This window comes from Trachypithecus francoisi, unplaced genomic scaffold, assembly GCF_009764315.1.
Source record: "Trachypithecus francoisi isolate TF-2019V2 unplaced genomic scaffold, Tfra_2.0 Lachesis_group15, whole genome shotgun sequence".
In the NCBI taxonomy this organism is placed as follows: Eukaryota; Metazoa; Chordata; class Mammalia; order Primates; family Cercopithecidae; genus Trachypithecus; species Trachypithecus francoisi.
The window spans coordinates 21,617,908-21,636,547 of NW_022681460.1; the positions used below are offsets into that span (position 1 = coordinate 21,617,908).

Consider the following 18,640-nt stretch of genomic DNA (forward strand, 5'->3'; position numbering starts at 1 on the left):
GATCCCATTCCTTCAAAGGGTCTGTGGATTATCTCGGCTTTCCTGGTATGTTCCTGTGATAGTTCTTGGAACAAAAGTTCACTATGTGAGTCTCCACATGCTGCTCTGTCCATGTGGGCAGGAGCTGCAAGCTAGTCCTATCCACCATCATCCTCTGCAAATAAATAATTTTCAACTGGCATTTATTATTAATCTGTTCCAGGCACTTAATACATATACACGTATTGTCTAGTTTCAATGACCACATTATAGGGGAAGATGTTAAGTAACTTACCAAACATCCCACAGCCAGATAGTGGCAGAGCTAGAATTGATACTGAGCAGAGAAAAGAACCATACTCAAAAACCTTATATTATTCTTTCTTCATTCTTGGTGTTCAATGAGTAATAACACAGTCTATTTGCTGTATAATCTTAAATTAAAACACGATGTGATAGGAAAGGATAAATTATAATAGTATCATCCTACTTTGTTTTATGGTAAAGCAAATCAGTCACCACAAGAGAGAAAATCACTGCACGCGCGCACACACACACACACACACACATAAAATTGTGGAATTATACAAAGTATCATTTTATTGTCAATATGCCCCTCCAAAGACTGAGTTGATTGTACTACACCTTCTCAGAGCTCTATCTGGGAAAGGATAAGAAGGATCACATGCTTCTTTTCTTTTTTTTTTTTTTTTTCCGAAATGGCAAAAAGCCCAGACTTTTTTGTTACCATTCCATGGTAAACATTTGTCTCTCCAGTCACCCAGATTCATGATTCATTTGTTAGGGGCTTAGTGGGCACATTTTGGCTGTCAGCCTGCCATGTGCCCATGCCGGGCATTGAGGGAGTTCTGTATAGAGGAAGTCTCTCCTTTTTGACCATACAAGAGCATGTGGATGGGCTTTCTAACCAGACGCAGTTTAGCAATGAGATAGGTATGCAACACAGGAAAGGCCTAAGGAGGCACCTCGCCCACAAATTACCGTGGGTGCCACACTCAGCACTAAGCAGTGTTGGCCATGAACTACATTAGAGCACAGTAACTGTATTGTTTTGTCGTGCCTCTATATGTGTTAGATAGCACAGAGATGTGACTTCCTAAGGAACCATCACTGTTTGAAACACATGAAGCAAGTCTAGAACTGCTATATCATACAACAACTATGTGTTTGCTTTGTTTCATAATGATTCATAATGGTCTTTTGAGCATTATGAATCAGGCTATACAGTCTCATTTTTTACATCATTTAAAAATGAGACTTCTATCAACACCAATTCTAAAAATGTGCATAAAACATCTGCACTGATGCCCCCTAACCTTGTTGGAGCTCAGGCTTTTGCCTTCAAGAAATCATTATACAGAACAACAACTGTATAAAACTTGAAGAATAGCTGAGAATGTAAATGTAGAGGAAGTAAAGAGGCAAAGGATCAATTAAAGCCACATCTTTTCTTCCTGTTAGGTTGGTGCTTTCTCTAAGACTTTCTATGTTTCTTATTTCATTCATTCTTTTAATGAATAATTATTGTGTGACTTCTATGTGCAAGGCACTGTAGCAGCAACAAGAATGGAGGAGATAATTTTGAGGCACAGAATAGTTTGAGGGGTAGGCTGGTCCCGGGAAGTGTGCTAATAAGCATAGTTTAAATTAGGAAATGAGCATAGTATACCCAAATAGCAGCAATATTCAAGTGAGAGAGGAATAAATATAAAAAAGTAAAAAAATTCCCATGTATATTGCCTATGCCAAATTTTATTCACAGCCAGTCCTGTAGCCAGAAAGAAGTAAATATTTGTTCTCTACCTCCTTCCTTCCTGAACTCAGAGTTCTGTCTCAAGTATAATAAGCACAATTCAACTGAATTACACATTCAATAGGTTTCAGGTGGGGAGAGGCTATAATTTAAAATATTTTCTATCAAAAATTATGTTTTAAAAGCCAAATAATTTACAAGCAAATTTTGAGGACTGTGTGTACCTACATGGAATCATATTCTTTCTTTTTCATAGGACTTAACTCATCATATAACTATATTTGTAATTATGTAATGATATAGAGCTTAGCTAACTATGTAAAGTTAGGCTGAATATGTAGCAAAATTTAATTCTTCACAGTTAAACGTTCAAGTGATTAATGGCCACTGTATAAGTCCATTTTCATGCTGCTGATAAAGACGTACCTGACATTATCAGGTCAGGTACGGAAAGAGGTTAAATTGGACTTACAGTTTCATATGGCTGGGGAGGCCTCAGAATCATGGAGGGAGGTGAAAGGCACTTCTTACCTGGTGGTGGCAAGAGAAAATGAGGAAGATTTAAAAGCAGAAACCCTTAATAAAACCATCAGATTTATGAGACTTATTCACTACCATGAGAACAGTATGGGAGATAAATTTAAATTATCTCCCATTGAGTTACTCCCACAACACATGGGAATTATGAGAATACAATTCAAGATGAGATTTGGGTGAGTACACAGAGCAAAACCCATTCCACCCGTGACCCCCCCAAATCTCATGTCCTCACATTTCAAAACCAATTATGCATTCCCAACAGTCTCCCGAAGTCTTAACTCATTTCAGCATTAGCCCAAAACTCCACAGTCCAAAGTCTCATCTGAGACAAGTCAAGTCCCTTCTGCCTATGAGCATATAAAGTCAAAAGCAAGCTAGTTACTCCCTAGACACAATGAGAATATGGGTATTGGATAAATACAGCCGTTCCAAATGGGAGAAATTGGCAAAACAAAGACTTGCATACAGGGCCTATGCAAGTCTGAAATCCAGTGGGGCAGTCAAAATTTAAAGCTCCAAAGTGATCTCCTTTAATTCCATGTCTCACTTCCAGGTCACACTGATGCAAGAGATAGGTTCCCAAAGTCTTGGGCAACTCCACCCCTGTGTCTTTGCAGGGTATACCTCCCTCCTGGCTGCTTTCACAGGCTGGTGTTGAGTGTCTGTAGCTTTCCCAGGTTCATGGTGCAAGCTGTCGGTAAATCTACTGTTCTGGGATCTGGAGGACAATGGCCGTCTTCTCACAGCTCCACTAGGCAGTGCCCTAGTAGGCACTCTGTGTGGAGGCTCCAACCCCACATTTCCCTTCCACACTGCCCTAGCAGAGGTTCTCCATGAGGGCCCCAACCTGCAGCAAACTTTTGCCTGGGCATCCAGGCATTTGCATACACATTCTGAAATCTAGGTGGAGGTTCCCAAACCTCAATTCTTGACTTGTGTACACCTGCCAGCTCAACACCATATGGAAGCTGCCAAGGTTTGGGACTTGCACCCTCTGAAACCATAAGCCAAGCTCTACCTTGACCCCTTTTAGCAATGGCTGAAGCAGCTGGAATGCAGGGCACCAAGTCCCTAGGCAGCACACAGCATGGGGACCCTAGGCCTGGCCCACAAAACCATTTTTTCCTCCTACGCTTCTGGGTCTGTAAAGGGAGGGGCTGCCATGAAGGCCTATGACATGTCCTAGAGACATTTTCCCCATTGTCTTGGGGATTAACATTGGACTTCTTGTTACTTATGCAAATTTTTGCAGCCAGCTTGAATTTCTCCTCAAAAAATGGGTTTTTCTTTTCTACTGTATCATCAGGCTGCAAATTTTCTGCTTTTATGCTTTGTTTCCCTTTTAAAATGGAATGCTTTTAACAGCACCCAAGTCACATTTTTTTTTTTTTTTTTTGAGACAGAGTCTTACTCTGTCATCCAGACTGGAGTGCAGTTGTGTGATCTCAGCTCATTGTAACCTCTGCCTCCTGCTACAAGTGATTCTCTTCTCTGTCATTCAGGCTAGAGTGCAGTGGTGTGAGTTTAGCTCATTATAACCTCCACCTCCTGGTACAAGCAATTCTCCTGCCTCAGCCTCTCAAGTAGGTGGGACTATAGGCATATGCCACCACACCCAGCTAATTTTTGTATTTTTAGTAGATATGGGTTTCACCATGTTGACCAGGCTGGTCCTGAACTCCTGACTCAAGTGACCCGCCCACCTCAGCCTCCCAAGGTGTGGGATTATAGGCATGAGTCACCGTGTCTGGCCCCAAGTCACATTTTTAATGGTTTGCTGCTTAGAAATTTCTTCTGCCGGATACCCTACATCATCTCTCTCAAATTCAAAATTCCACAAATCTCTAGGACGGGGGCAAAATGTTGCCTGTCTCTTAGCTAAAACTTAGTAAGAGTCACCTTTGCTCCAGTTCCCAATAAATTCCTCATCTTCAACTGAGACCACCTCAGCCTGGACCTTATTATCCATATCGCTATCAGGCTTTAGGTCAAAGCCATTCAACAAGTCACAGGGAAGTTACAAACTTTCCCACATTTTCCTTTCTTCTTCAAACCCTCCAAACTGTTCCAGCCTCTGCCTGTTACCCAGTTCCAAAGTCATTTCCATACATTTGGGTATCTTTTCAGCAATACCCCACTCTACTGGTACCAATGTACTGTATTAGTCCATTTTCATGCTGCTGATAAAGACATACCCAAGATTGGAAAGAAAAAGAGGTTCAATTGGACTTAGAGTTCGACATGGCTGGGGATAACTCAGAATCATGGCACGAGGTGAAAGGCATTTCTTACATGGCAGTAGCAAGAGAAAATGAGTAAGATGCAAAAGCAGAAACCCCTGATAAAACCATCAGATCTCCTGAGACTTATTTAGTAACATGAGAAGGGTATGGGGGAAACCGCCCCCATGATTCAAATTGTCTTCCACTGGGTCCTTCCTACAACACTTGGGAATTATGGGAGTAGAATTCAAAATTAGATTTGAGTAGGGACACAGAGCCAAACCATATCACCCACTATCTTTCTACCTATTATGGATTCAAAACTTTTTTTTGTGTGTGTGGATTTCTAGTATGAGACTTTGTGTCCTAAACATTTAACAATAATTCATTAATTATAACTTAGAGTATTTTCTCCTTGAAGTTAAATTTGTAGTAGAATTCTTAAACTTTAAAAACTTGGAATTCATTCAATCCTTTTTTTGGGTGAAGTTTTTGAGGCAATGAAAGAAAAGTTTTTTTTTTTTTATTGTGTACCAAGATCTTTCCAACACTACATAATTACATTCTTGTAATTTTAAATGATTTTCTGAGAGATCAGCTTAGTTACTGAACAAAATTTAACAAAAAAAGTCATTAAATCTGAAGTTGCTATGCTTATGGTGCAGGTATATTCTTACATTCTTTTTCTTCTCCAAAACTTTTCAGATCCAAACACCATATCAGAGTTCATTGCTTTTTAGGGCTTATATTTACAGACATTTTAATAAAAGTCATGAGACTTCATCCTGTGTTTTTATGGGACTTGAATCTAAGGAGATGAATCAGAGTGGTTGTTAAATCTGAATTAATATTGTTGAGATTCCATTGGCAACACAACTGCTGATTTGGAATATCTGTTGTGATTTTAGTACACTTTAGTCATGAAGAGTGAGTGCAAAATATTTATAGCATTTCAAAAAATTTTGAAAAGTTCATTTTGGGTCACAAATGTGGTTCCCACTTGTATTTCTCTAGTTACATGTTTAACAGTAGAGCAAATGTCCAGCATGACTGACATTCTGGGAAAAAGAATTAACTAAGAGGTTGTTCAAGTTTTGTGAATAGAAAAATCACAAGAGAATTCAGATAGCCCCAAAAAGCTATTGACATATTATGGTAGAAATCCCTGCTCACTAAGGAGTACTTACAGAATAATCATTCAGAGAAAGGTGAATTTTGGCTATGCCACTTAAGAACTCAGACCTAGTGATGTTATACAAAATACTTCAACATTCTGGGCCTTAATGTACACATATGTCAAATGAGAGAAATAATGGATACTATAGAGAGTTATTATAAGGATTAAATGAGATCATGAAAAAAAGTGGCTGAGGCATTGTAGCTTTGCAATACATGGTAGCTGTATAGCTGTATATGCCAGGAAAATAAATGCTGAACAATAATGAGTGACTAAATCACAACAATCTTGTAAATTCTGGGCCTGAGTCCTAAAGAACTTGTGAAAAGCATGATCTTTTCATTGACTGGTATGTGTTTTGTGTAGGAAACATGTTTATAATGTATGAGAGATTGAAGTTCAATTCTCTTCTTTCACTCAAGAGACATCATAGTGTCATGCTCTCAATATTGTTCTTAATACTTATTTGAAGAACTGAGTCTATGCTGCCTAAGAATTTATGATTGGTAATGGGAATTAACCATATAAACTACACCCTGCATATGTGTTAGCTAATGCTTTTCCTTTGTTTAGTCTAGAAATGCCTTAACTTTATTAAAAACTTACCTCTTGCCGGGCGCGGTGGCTCAAGCCTGTAATCCCAGCACTTAGGAAGGCCGAGACGGGCGGATCACGAGGTCAGGAGATCGAGACCATCCTGGCTAACACGGTGAAACCCTGTCTCTACTAAAAACTACAAAAAACTAGCCGGGCGAGGTGGCAGGCGCCTGTAGTCCCAGCTACTCGGGAGGCTGAGGCAGGAGAATGGCGTAAACCCGGGAGGCGGAGCTTGCAGTGAGCTCAGATCCGGCCACTGCACTCCAGCCTGGGCGACAGAGCATTGTTGGAAATTTTAGGAAAGACTGCTGGGGGTGATTTGGGGGGTTGTCCTATAAATTATCTTTGCAGACTTCTGCGTACCCTTCTGCACATAGGGCCAGTTCTGCCTGTAGCTTCTCTGCTGTTTTCATATTCCACTTCAGGTAAAAGAGGGACTGTGCTGTTTAATCACACGAGCTTATATGACATAATTTATCCATATAAGCATAATATGATTTATCCATACAAAAAAAATCAAAAGACAAACAATATAGAAAAGCAATGTACACAAAGAAATTCACGACAGTTTTTTTTTTTTTTTTTGATACGGAGTCTTCCTCTGCCACCCAGGCTGGAGTGCAGTGGCCGGATCTGAGCTCACTGCAAGCTCCGCCTCCCGGGTTTACGCCATTCTCCTGCCTCAGCCTCCCGAGTAGCTGGGACTACAGGCGCCCGCCTCGTCGCCCGGCTAGTTTTTTTTTTTTTTTGTATTTTTAAGTAGAGACAGGGTTTCACCATATTAGCCAGGATGGTCTCGATCTCCTGACCTCGTGATCTGCCCATCTCGCAGTATTTTTTATAGTAATATTAGAAATGACCTAATCACTCATGAGAGGGAAATGACTGGATAATTATCAAATTAAGTCAGTGAAATATTATGTAGTTGCTAAAGTAGTAATTGTGAACATGACAATGTCATAATATAATGTTAATTAAATAAAACAGAACAAAGATTGTATTTCCTCATCATTACAACTTCAGAAAATATGTAAGCATGGATAAATTCTAGAAGTAAAAACTAAAAATTATATATGATGGTGAAAATTGTGTGCATTTGCCCTTTCTTTTTAACTTTCCTCTACTGCCATAATTATGCTGGTACAAAAGAAATAAATATGGAGTAAGCAATAAAAAATTGAATGTTATCTGCAAGATGTATAGCACTATATAAAATATGTTTAGGTATTATTCTGCATGTAAAAGTTTAACTTGAGAGTTTAAATTAATAATTATAGGAATAGTTCAATACATATAGTAATGTTAAAAATGTTAAAACACCAGAGTAAATGAATTAGAAGACACGAATTATTGCCTCAACTAAGCCAGGAAGTGACAATTTAACTTGAGACAGTTTGTCTGAAACTGAATTTTAACTGTAAAACTCAGAAATTGACTAAATTTGTTTCCAGTCTGAAGTTTTTTGATTCTGAGCCTACAGCTCTCTATCCAAGCTTTATGTAATGTTTACACCCTTTATTTCAGGCACTATCCTAATAATAATGCTAATTTCTACTATTGTATTTATTAGAACATCTGCTGAAAATGTGACTTAATTAAATCTTAAATGATTACAAGTTATATCCACTATTTAAAATTTCTTCTCAGCTCCCTATCAATCTTAAGAATTTTATCTTTGGAGCTACCTAAGGTAAAAATCATATATATATGATTGCTTTTATATATAAATACATGAAAAATATAGATTCTTTCATATATATAAATTTTATAGATGACAGATATAATTACTCTATCTGAAAATGAAAACTAGAGTGTATTTTTATACATGCTTTTTTCTTTTTAAACTTTTCAACCTAAAAAATGTTTGTGCACAATTTTAATTTTGCAATTCAGTTAGGTCATAGAATTATACAATTTTTTGTAAAAGTATACTTGGATAAGGTATAATTTTTTATTATCAGACTAATTAAAAATTGGTAAGAATTTGAAGTGATCAAATTAGTTTGTTTATGAATATAAAACAAATTACCGAGGGTATTTAAAAATAAGCTCCAGCAAGGAACTTAAAGAATCTCTTAAACAAGACATATTCTAATTCTTACCTCCCCTTGCAACTGACCAGAATAATTACAAATGGGCTGTAAAGTCAGGGCCATCGAGAGGCAGCTTGGTGTTTGATATTTTCAGTGTCAGGAAGGAAATGAATTGCCTTCAATCAAGGACTGGTAATTACCACAATTCAGGAGCTCACCACCTACAGGAAATGCAAAGACAGAACATAAAGTCTGTTACAGCAGCTTATATTGCTTTGATCTTCAGCAAAACTCCATTTGCTGCAGTATCCTGGCATTCTCCACTTTGTTGAATGTGAGGGTTCATAATGGACACAGCATGTTACTGACTAATTTCAGTGAGGAAACTCCACCTCTTTCTCTCTTATTTTCGTGTTTGACAAGAAGCTCTTTCTCCTAGAGATAAACACATTAAACTTTATCTGATATGGCATGAAGTAAAACAGTGTCAATTTGAGGACACAGACAAGTTTGAATGAGCTACATAAACATTTAGGCTTTGTTGGACCGACTAAGTTTTATTATAAAATCTCTCCTCAAACACGTTACAGTGTGCACTCAAAGTCACTTGTCCAATAAAAGCCTATTTATTTTTTACCTCTATATTTACTTGTACCGGTATATAGAAATTTTAAAGCCTCAAGAGAAGACAAATCACAAAATATTCAGCACCAGAAACCCCAAATTTTAAAATTCCATGGGGTTTGGGGTTTGATTTTTTAGCACAAGTTGTGGGTCAGAGGAAAGACATTCTGGTCAGAGGGTTGACAATTTTAGATGCTTTATTTCCTGTGTAATATTTGTGATGTGGCATTTCTGGAAATATATGGTCAGGGAAGCTACAGAGAGCAGCATTTCCATGAGCGCCGGTAGAGAGCTTGACGAGACAGATACAGTAACAGGTAAAATAAACCCTTCCCATAACCCCTTTTTGCCCTACAAACAAGTGACTCCTCTCTTAAGACAAGCTGACCCAATAAAGCCTGGTTGAGGTATGTCTGTTCATTAATCCAACATTTAATAATTCTCTCCCATGCACCAGGCACCATACAAGGCACCAGATCTGGCAATGACTACCAAAGCAGCCTCTAATTGGAGCAAATACTCATTTAAAACCCTCCAGCCAACATGGCGAAACCCCATCTCTACTAAAATTACAAAAGTTAGCTGGGAATGGTGGTGCATGCCTGTAAACCCAGCTACTCGAGAGGCTGAGACAGGAGAATCGCTTGAATCCAGGAGGCGGAGGTTGCACTGAGCCAAGATTGCACCACTGCACTCCAGCCTGGGCCACAGAGCAAGACTCTGTTTCAAAAAAATAAATAAATAAAGCCTCCAACCTAAAATGACTCCTTTAGTTTTTGTCCACTGGTCATTCTATGTAACCCATTTAGAATCTGGCTTTTAAACTAAGATAATTAAAATGAGATTAAGAAACTATTAAAGCTGACATGAAAAAATGTCAGCAAGGACCTTTAGGTTTATCTACTGAATTTGTCTCATGAAATGCTCTTCAGTGATATTTATTAAACTGAAGTAGCTACAACTATTTACTTCTAATTGGAAAAAAAAATACAAAAAACAAAAACATTTCATGTAGCTTGACTATGGGTATGGGAACAAGGGGAAAATGAGAGTTACTTAACAGCTGTGGTTTGAATGTGTCCCCCAAAATGCACATTTTCATGAGAGCAGCTAGAGAGCTTGGTGAGAGAGATACAGTAACAGGTAAAATAAACTCTTCCCATAACCCCTTTCTGCCCTACACACAAGTGACCCCTCTCTTGAGACAGGCTGACCTATCTCCACGTGTTGGAAACTTAATTCTCAATGCAACAGTGTTGAGAGTCGGGACCTGTAGGAGGTAATTAGATCATGAGGGCTCAGACCTGGATTAATGCTCTTATCACAGGAATGGATTAATTATCATGGGAACGGGTTCCTGATAAAAGTGATTTCAACTCTTTCTTGCCTTCTCATGCTTTCTTACTCTTCCACCTTCTGCCATAGGATGATGCACCACAAAAGCCATCACCAGATACAAGCACCTTAATGTTGGACTTCTCAGCCTCCAGAACTGTAAGAAATAAATCCCTGTTCTTTATAAATTACCCAGTCTCAGGTATCCTATTATAGCAGCACAGAATGGACTATGATAGAAAATTGGTACAATGGAGTGGCACCCTTGTTATAACAAATAACTAAAACTGGAAGCCACTCTGGAACTGGGTAATGGGTAGAGTATGAAAGAATTTAGAGGAGCAGGCTAGGAAAAGCCTAAATTGTGGTGTATTACTCCAGAATGGTAAGAAATAAATCTCTGTTCTTTAGAAATTGCTCAGACTCACAGCACAAAACAAATTAAGGCATTAAGATTTGCCCCATTCTTAGAATTCATTTTCTTCCATTTTTCCTTTTAATTAAATCAATGCCAGCATCTAAGCAATGTGCCGCTTTTGACCATAGTCTTTCTAATTGACCAGAAGCTTAGATGTGGAAAATGCAAAAATTATGCACATTTCTGGTGGGTTTAACTTCTGAGAAATTTTCACAAGATTTTCCTTATTTTATCTGCTCCAGTAAACCTGTGGTTTCATGAACAGGCCTAGAATTTGAGATCCAGCTTCTAAACTTCAAAGGTGACTTTTCAGTCCATTTGTTTATAGACAAGGTATTAACCTTTTGAGTTCTAGAATAGGGTTTTAGAACTCACTTTCATAAAAGTTTATATAGTCAATTCCATTCATTTATGCTAAGGACATAACATATTTCTAGATTGCACAATAGGTTTCTGTGGGAATCAAATGGAAATCCAGGTTTCCTGACAAGAAACAAAAGGTCTGTCAGTCTCTCTTGATCCCAGTCACTTCTCAAGAAAAATAATTCTTTACCTGGGTTTATCTCTTCTTGAGTAGAGTGCTTCCTTGTGGGATTTTTTTTTTTTTTTTAATGCTGGATTGCAGATTAAATAAAAAGATCTGAGAAACAGGTCAGAAATTAAATCCTGGTGTTGTCATGGTTTTTTTAAATAGCACCCTTGAAATTGGTTGCAGAACATACATTTTATCTGATTCTAATTATGTGGAATTCCAAAGTCATTTTGGTAACAGAAACTACTCTAACCTGTTATTAAACTCAGGATTTTTTTTTAAGAAATAAAAATTGCTTGGTAAGAATGTTAACGTTTAAAAAGCTATTAATGAATCAGACCAACAAAGCCTAGTCAAATGAATCTGTATCTTTATTCATGGTTCAAGCATTACTTCCGCTTAGTTAAAAATGAATACATCCCCTGAAACTTAAAATAAAAGTTGAAGAAAAAAAATGAATGCATCTTTCATCTTTTGTGGTTACAGATATAATGGAAAAATTGTTTCTGCCTCAAAGTCCTACTTTATAAATAACTAATGAAATATAGACATTGATAAACATCTCTAAAATTGCATTTCCCAGGGATATATCTATTTAACTCCTGATTATTTTGTTAACATAACCCATACATGGGAAAAGAAATTGAAGCTTTTTAAATTACATGCTAATACATGGCCATCAATTTTAAGGGATTTTGAAAAGTCCACAATAGTAAAAATAGAGTAGGAAAAATTGTAGTGAAGAAATAATAAAATAAAATAAATGAGCTAAACAATTAGCCTCTCTTTATTTCTTTGAAGTAAGTATTTAGAAGTATGTGCTGATTCTTACGTTCTCATACTTCAAGATGAGATCATGTTGGCATGCACTATTAGGGCCCTCACTCTTGTCCATAATGTTTTGGCAAGCTTTAATCAGATAGCTCTGTAATATGGTAATACCTTCTCTTCGGATAACTTCATTTCAAAGCAATCCGTAGACATTACACCTTTAATTATAGGAGACCTTGAGGCACAAAGCAAAAGCAGAATCAATTTCATCATGGGAATATACACAGCAAGGCATTAACATCTATAGTTAAATATGTCAGCATCAAACTTCTCCCTGTACCACCCACCATTTCACACAGTTCAGTTAGCTGACTCATTCATAACTTTAAGTCCAATCAGAATAAATTAATGATTCATCACTAATAAAGGTGCAAGGTGTGTACTTTTATTCTTCACTAGGGTAACATGACCCTTCTGAGTACTTCTGGAGCAAATGTGTATGCAGTGTTTGGTTTTTTGTCACTAAGTCTATGTACTAAGAAAAGACATAAATTTTCAGTATTGTGGTTTACCACTTGCCAGGCAACGGAAACTGTAAATAAATGTTTCACCACATATTTATGTGAAAAAAAATTAATTGGTGAATGAACTTTGTTATGATTCTTAATAATAATGAATCATAGTTTTACACATATAGTAGGATGAAGCATTTGAGATTTGATTCTAGCATTTCTGTCGATGTGCTCATAATTTATCCAATGAAAGTATTAAAAGAAAAGCTTTTTGGGGGGCCTTGAACTCAGAAGTCTCACACTTATGCACTTCTATCAAATGATGTAATAGGAATGTGTTTAAGATCAGCAGATGATATATTGAATATAAACATAATGTGCTTATGACAAAAGCCAAAACACTATTTAATTGATTGGGAGAAAACAGAAATTCACCAAGAGTCAAAATCCCAGATAAGAGGTCCATGTTTTCAGGGCTTATTTTAATAGTATTAACTGCAATAAATTATTTTTCTTTGCTTTTTTCTATTCACTTAAAAATATTTAATGGTTTTATTGAACTATATTTTACATATAAAATTCGCCCATTGAAAATATTCAATTTGATGATTTTTAGTAAAATTTAGAATTGTGTAACTATGATAGATTCCATTTTAGATAACTTCTGTCATTCTAAAAAGATCTTTAATGTCCATTTTTAGTGAAATCTGCTCCCACCCCCAGTCCCAGCAAATACTGATATAATTTTCATCTACTTATTTTTGCTTTTTCTAGAAATTTCATATAAAAAGTGTGGTTTGCAAAATAAAATCCCCTGCACTTGTCAATATGTTACATCACACTGGAAAGGGGACTTTGCCAATGTAAATAAGACTTATAAATGCGGAGGTTATCCAGAACTATCTGGATGGGCCCAGTGTAATCACTTCAGCCCTTAAAAGCACAGAACCTTTCTCAACTGGGTCAGAGAGATACAATAATGGAAGAAAAGTCAGAGAGATGCAATGCAAGAAAGACTCAGTCAGCCATTGATGGCTTTGAAGTTGGAGGAAGGGAGCCATGAGTCACGAAATGGAGGGGACCTCTAGAAGGGAACAGTCAGAGAATAGATTACCCTCTAGAGCCTCCAGAAAGAAACACAGCCCTGTCAGTTTAGCTTGGTGAGACCCATGTAGACTTATGGCTTCCAAAATGATAAGCTAATACATTTGTATTGTTTTATGTCATTCAGTTTGTAGATTCCTATTATGGTAGTGATAGAAAACTCATAGAAATGACTTATTTCATTTTGTATGATTTTGAGATGCATTCATTTTGTTGCATGGATTATTCTATTTTATTGTTGAGTATCATTCTGTTGTACTGATACCAAATTTTATTTTTTCCAATCACCTATTGGTGGTCATTTGGGTCGTTTCCAGTTTCTGGCTATTGTAAGTGATGATTTTATAAACATTTATGTACAAATCTTTATGTGGATATCTAAATATATGATTTTATTTCTCTTGGATAAATACCTAAGATTAGAATTGCTGAGTCATATGGTAAATGGATGCTTAATTTTAAAACCTCCCAAACTGTTCTTCAAAAGGGTTGTGCCGTTTTACATCCCCACAAATAATATATAAAGGTTCCAGTTTCTCAAAATATTTGCCAACACTTGGTATGGTCAGTCTTTTTGATTATAGTCATTCTAGTGGGTATATAATGATATTTCATTGTAATTTTAATTTGCATTCTCCTAATGACTGATGATGTTGAGCATATCTTCATTTGGTGTTTTTATTATTTTATTTTTAGCCATACATATATCTTCTTTAGTGAAATGCCTATTGAAATATTTTGCCCATTTTCTTGTTGAGTTATTTGTCACTTATTATTGAGCTTCAAAAGTTCTTTATGTATTCTGTTCAATAGCCAGATGAGCTCATCTTCTAGCATTCACACCCTTGAGCAGTGCCTTCCTCATTGCTCTAGGATTGGTCTGACCAAAAGAACCAAACAACATACAGCAGAAATGATGGCATATCACTTCCAAGGTTAGGTTATAAGAGACTGTGTTTTCCATCTCAGCTTCTTTCTCTCCCCTGCCAAACCCCTTTGCATCATTCATTCCAGAGAATCCAGCTGCCGTGTCATGAGGACAATCAGATGGCTTATAAAGGGCCCCTGGGACAAGGAACTGAGGTATTCTTCCAACAGCCAACAAGGAACCGAGGTCTGCCAACAACCATGTGAGTGAGCACGGAATTTTCTAGCTCCAGATGACTGTGGCTTTGGCCAACAGCTTGTCTTGAGACACCCTGAGCCAGCACCACTCAGCTAAGCCACTTCCAGATTCCTGCCCCTCAAAACTGTGTGACTTGTTGTTTTGAGATGCTAAGTATTACAGTAATTCGGCAACAGATAACAACTATATTCTGGATACAAGTGTTTCTGATATGTATGATTTGCAAATATGTTTCTCACTTTGTGGTTTTCCTTTCCATTTTTGAAATGGGATCTTTTGAATACCATCAGTTTTCAATTTCGATGAAGTCAAATTCGCCAGTTTTTATTTTGTGAATCAGGCTTTCAGAATCATGTCTAAGAAATTCTTGCCTAAGGACACACATTGTTGATCAGATGTCGTCTTCTAAAATGTGGATAGTTTTAATTTTTCTACTTCTGTCTCAGATCCGTGTTTATTTAAACATGTATATGGTGTAAAGTAAGCATCTAAGGATTTTCGTTTTGGTTTGGTTTTTGTTTTGCATATAGCGATCCATTTCTTCTAACACCACTTGTGGTAAAGATTATTGTTTTCCTCTTGAATTGCCTAGGCATCTTTGTTAAAAATCAATTTACTGTAAATGTGTGGGTTCTTTACTGGGTTCTTCATCCTGTTTTATTGATCTACATATCTATTATTATATTGATGTCATACTGTGTTGATTACTGTACTTTTGTATTAAAATTTGAAATTACACAAGTCCTCCAACTTCATGCTTCTTTTTCAAAATGTAAGTTGGAATCATGACTATTTGTCATTAGCAAACTCTTCTTTCAACAGCATAATAATATTTTTGAAATGAATAAAGCAGATGAATCAGTTCTGATAAAAATTAAGATATCCAAAGTGTTTTCAGAGGTTTTCACTATAGTAAAAAAGAAAAAAAATACTTGATTTAAATAACTATTATTCACCTATCATTTTCTCAATGGCTACATTTCATAATGTTAGGACTGATTAACACCAAAAGCAATATCCAATATAAAAAAACAATGATGTTTTTTGAAAAGATTTTAACTATTTATTGATAGCATGTAACTTCACTAAGAAAACGGGTAACATAAACAAAAATTTTAACTATTTTTCAGCACTTATCTGTTGGTCATGAGAATTTAGAAGCTAAATCCTCATATTGCTGTTAGTGGAACAGTAAATTGTTCCAAAAAATGTTTGGAGAATAATTCATAGATTTCAAGGAATATTTTGAGATTACTTTTGTGCTATTTATCAAAAACTGCTTATTATTTTCTGGTTCTTGTTTTTGCTTTTCCTGAAAGAATACAAATATCAATTGAATTAAACTTTTCTGTATATTATTTCAAAGTATTAAAAATAGTACCCAGTGGCAATTTTTTGTTCATCGAGACACTATGAAAAATTTCCAATATTATGCAAGAATAAGGTTGTTTTTATTAGGACTATTCCTATCTGCTAGTTAAATTGAATCACCTTTAAAGCATCACGTACAGACTTAAAAAGCTTTGTCCTTATTGACACTCAAAGAACCCAGGAAATCTGGACATTTAATTTTCCACCACCTCTTTCTCTCATGAAAAAATATAATAAAGATTTTCTTGTTTTACTTTCTATGTTCCTGTTGTATCAATGTCATTAGTCTAAGAAAAATCATTTGAAAGTTTGATTAAGTGAAATATCTGAGTTATTAGCTGGTACACTCATTTTGCACAGTCTGTATAAACAGGATGATTACCTGTAGTATTGGATCTCTGTCATTATCAGACAGTTCCAAAATGAATGAAAATGTCAAAATCTGAAATTTCCTGTTTCCTTCTGACTCGGCCAAGAGTCAACAAGGCACATTTGACATTTAGCCTATTTACCATAGTTGCAAAAAATCATTTAGAAAAATGTCAGTGAACATAAAATAATATCCTTTGTCTCATATTAACTGCTTTAATAGTTTTCTCTAAATCTTTATGGAAGATAATTTGGAAAGGTCTTTCGTTGTCAGTTTACATTTGAGTTGGGTTGTGTAAATATGTGGAAGGATATCTGGACATCTTTCAAGATCAGTTAATTTGGGGTTAGGGTTAATCCAAAATTCTTCTATTTGGCATGTACTGGCATATCTTACTAAATTCAATAAAATAGGTCGCCTATATACAGGTATTACTTATATAAATTATAAGAAGACGCCAAAAATGATTAGAATATGTTAAACCACACATGTAACAGGGTAAATTACTGAAAATTACTTTTCCTATGAGAGCTAATGCTAAACTTTCGTTTTTGCTGAACTTTAGTTTTTGCTAAAGTAAAAAATTGAATTGAATAATATTCAATTCAATTTTATGTCTGCCACTAGATAAGGTGTATGTGATCAGATATACCACCCAGATTGCAGGCATACATTTCTATGTTTGAAAATTTTAAAAATAAAAAAAGCTAGGTTTATTTCATGAAATAAAAGTGTTTTGAATCTCACTTAATTAAATAAAAATGGTAAGTAACAAAGCACAATGATTTCAATGCTGAGTTCTGTGCTCCACAAAGATTCCATTTCTGACTGAGACATCGGTATGCTTTCAAGAAGCAGTAATGCCATCAAAACATTGAGTTCAGATACCCTGAACTCTTAGTACTGACTGATTTGTCAAGCAATCCTTTGCATTTTTTTCTGATCCAAACTTTTATTACATGTGCATTTGCAAAAATTGAAGTCCTGCCATTTATTACTTTATTTTTCTGTATTTACATATTTTAAATTTTATTAAGAAAACAGGTAGCATGAACAAAAATTTAAACTATTTTTCAGCACTTACCTGTTAGTCATGAGAATTTAGAAACTAAATCTTCATAATGCTGTTCATAGGAAATTGTTCCAAAAAATGTTTGGAGAATAATTTGTAGATTTCAAAGAATATTTTAAGATTACTTTTGTACTATTTATCAAAAACTTCTTGTTATTTTCTGGGTTTTGTTTTTGTTTTTGTTTTGCTTTTCCTGAAAGAGTACAAATGTCAATTGAATTAAACTTTTCTGTATATTATTTCAAAGTATTAAAAATAGTAACCAGTGACAATTTTTTTCTTCAAGACACTATGAAAAATTGTCAATATTATGCAAAAATAAGGTTGTTTTTCTTGGTACTATTCCTATTTAAATTGGATTAACTTTAAATGATCCTATTTAAACTCTTTCTTCAACCAGTCATTTATTCTATGTTATACTAATCTTTTTTCTTTTTCAAATGTCATACCTTAAGTTTATAAATTTGTATACCACTCAGCAGCTGGGAGAGTAATACAGGAAGGACATTATTTTCCACCAAGTAAAATATAGCACACAAAATGTTAGAAGAGGAGAGCTTAGGTGGTTAGGAGAATTATGATAAGCCTTCCATACCTTTCTGTGTCTTAAAGGACTCTACTATATGCACCATATTTTAACTTCCGTTTACATAGGATGGGGGATTATTTTACTTTTAAAAAGGAAAGCAAGGAGAGAGATCATATCTAGCTTTGTTATACTACATTCTGATTTTGCATTGTTACACTATTTTCCAATATTTTTAAAGTATCTTGTAACAAACATTTGATGGTGGGAGTCAGGAGAGGCTATGTCTAGCCATAATGAAGTGCTAGTCTATCTAAACAGACTTGGCTTCTACTATATGAAATTAGTAGCTTTTCTGTTAAGTGGTAAATTTCTTCATACATTTGATCTTATTTTGAATTAAAGTTTGCAGATTATGTTATGATTCACTGAAGTTCCCAGTAGTTTCCAGCCTTTTCTTTCTAAGTCACATGAAACATTTATCATTAACGGCAGAATAAAAATATGCACAGCTATTTAATAAAAGCTAGGAGACCAGGTGCAGTGGCTCACATCTG

The 18,640-nt window shown here is 35.7% G+C and overlaps 1 long non-coding RNA gene across 1 annotated transcript in view; it reads left to right on the top strand.

The window, feature by feature from the left end:
• LOC117097007 overlaps positions 1–15,485 on the top strand; it is a 49,236-nt gene extending 33,751 nt beyond the window's left edge. The window contains exons 2-3 of the long non-coding RNA XR_004442763.1: positions 10,372–10,440; positions 14,633–15,485. This is a non-coding gene — a long non-coding RNA (uncharacterized LOC117097007). The remainder of the gene's footprint in view (positions 1–10,371; positions 10,441–14,632) is intronic.
• The last annotated feature ends 3,155 nt before the right edge of the window (positions 15,486–18,640 follow it).